Here is a 2500-nt window from a genome sequence, read left to right as displayed (position 1 = left end):
TCTAAACCTAACTTAACCTAACCTAACCTAACTTAACCTAACCTAACCTAACCTAACTTAACCTAACCTAACTTAACCTAACCTAACCTAACTTAACCTAACCTAACTTAACCTAACCTAACCTAACCTAACTTAAACTAACCTAACCTAACCTAACCTAACCGAACTTAAACTAACCTAACCTAAACCTAACTTAAACTAACCTAACCTAACTTAACCTAACCTAAACTAACCTAACTTAAACTAAGCTAACTTACTAGCTAACCTAACTTAACTAAAGCTTACCTCACCTCACCTAAACTAACCTAACCTAACCTTATCTGACCTAACTTAACACAACCTAACCTAACCTACCTAACATAAACTAAACTAACCTAACCTAAACTAAGCTAACTTACTAACTAACCTATCTTGACCTAACCTCACCTCACCTTATCTAACCTAACCTAACCTGACCTAACTTAGCACAACCTAACCTAACCTAACCCAACCTAACCTAACCTAACTTCACCGCACCTTACCTCACCTCACCTAACTTAACGCAACCTAACCTGTGCTAACCTAACTAAACTAACCAAACCTAGCCTTCAGGTGAAAACGTTAAAGTTATTTCAATATTACCCTAAAGAAGGAGGAAATGGGAGCTGAAGGAAGGACTCAAGGAAGGAAGGAAGGAAGGAAGGAAGGAAGAAAAAAACAAGAAAGAAAACACACAAAAAAAGGAAGGAAAGGAAGGAAAGAAGGAAATGCCTCACTCACAAATGAACAAATGCCTTCTGTATGCGCTTTCCCTGCTTGTTTTTAACCCTTTCACTACAAATAACCCTTTCACTTCTAGACAAATTTTTCTTCTTCAATACTTATACCTCTTTAGACAGTATTTTTGTGCAAGGTTTTTGCAAATATTTTGTAGCTTGAAAAAAATAAATAAATACCTTCTATTTTCCCCTCTTTTCTCTTCCGTATCTCCATGCAAACAATTTTTACATTGCTGGGAAGGTTAAGGAAGGACGATTATACAAGAGAAAGGGTTAAACTTCACAGGTGAGGCTTAAGTTACCTATTCAACCCTTTCAGCACTAAAAGCAATGTATGAAATCTTTATAAGCACCTACAAGGAAAAAAATGGATAAAAAGAAAATATTTTGTAGTTTGTAGTGAATATAATGTTTGGAGATGGTTGTAGAAGTAAAAGAAATGTCCCAAACTGCTTGAAAGATAAGGAAAAATGAGCCAAATAGCAGCCAAAGGGTTAATTCCGAGCAAGAGAGAGAGGGAGAGGGGAGAGGGGGCGTGAAATAATGAAGGAGCAGAGAGTAATTATGAATGTATATGAGTATGCAAGTTATTCATCATACATTTCACCTCTTAATTACGAAAACATGGGAAAACTCACTCTCTCTCTCTCTCTCTCTCTCTCTCTCTCTCTCTCTCTCTCTCTCTCTCTCTCTCTCTCTCTTACCTTCCCTAGTATAACCGTAACCACTTTCTCTCATTCTCCTCTTTCTCCCAATCCTCTCCCCCTTCCTCCAATCCTCTCCCCCTTCCTCCAATCCTCCTCCTCCTCCTCCTCCTGCTTACTATCTCGTGGGAATTTCAGGATTAGCAAAGTTTCCACACGATTTCAACCTTTTTGTACCTTTGGGTTTTCCGTTTCTCGCGGGAGTGGGCGCCAAAGGAGAAAGGAAATACGATAGCTTCTTTTAGATTACTTTTTTACCCGCTAACATTGTCACGCGCCTGGCCACTGGGGGAGAGGAGGAGAGAGAGGGAGAGGGAGAGAGGGAGAGGGATGGGGGACGGAAAAATTGGACGGGTCAGAGGGTAAAGGAAGGTGAGAGATGGAGTGGATGGATTGATGGAAGGGAGATGAGGAGAGGGAGATAAGGATGCTGGAGAAGTGCTGGGAGAGGGAGAGGGAGAGGGAAGGGGAGACATGAGACAGGAAGGAAGAAGAGAGAAAGAAAGGAGGGGGATGAAAGTGTAATGGGTGAGAGAGAGAGAGAGAGAGAGAGAGAGAGAGAGAGAGAGAGAGAGAGAGAGAGAGAGAGAGAGAGAGAGAGAGAGAGAGAGAGCCAACCAACCACTCACAGACAAACAGACAGACGGAAAAAAAATATGAATAAGCAAAACAAAGAAAAAAACAAAGAAAAAAACAAGAGAAACATGGCACGAGAGGGAAAGAAAGAGAGAGAAAGAGAGAGAGAGGTAGGGGAAAAAGAGGGAGGGAAAGAATGGAGGAAGGAGGGAAAAAAGGGGGAGGGGAGGGGGGTCGTGATCCTGTAGCCCTTTTTGTGGCCCTTTGTGTCTGGGAAGGGAGGAGGAGGAGGAGGAGGAGGAGGAGGAGGAGGAGGAGGAGGAGGAGGAGGAGGAGGAGGGCACGAGCTGGAACGCACTCCCCCTTCCTCACTCCACTTTTTGTTCCACTCCACCCACCTCCACGTTTTCTGTTTCATTCCACTCTACTCATTCCATTTTCTATTCCACATCCCTGACTAGA

This window comes from Scylla paramamosain, chromosome 8, assembly GCF_035594125.1.
Source record: "Scylla paramamosain isolate STU-SP2022 chromosome 8, ASM3559412v1, whole genome shotgun sequence".
Classification (NCBI taxonomy): Eukaryota; Metazoa; Arthropoda; class Malacostraca; order Decapoda; family Portunidae; genus Scylla; species Scylla paramamosain.
Note: the sequence above shows the minus strand (reverse complement) of the source record.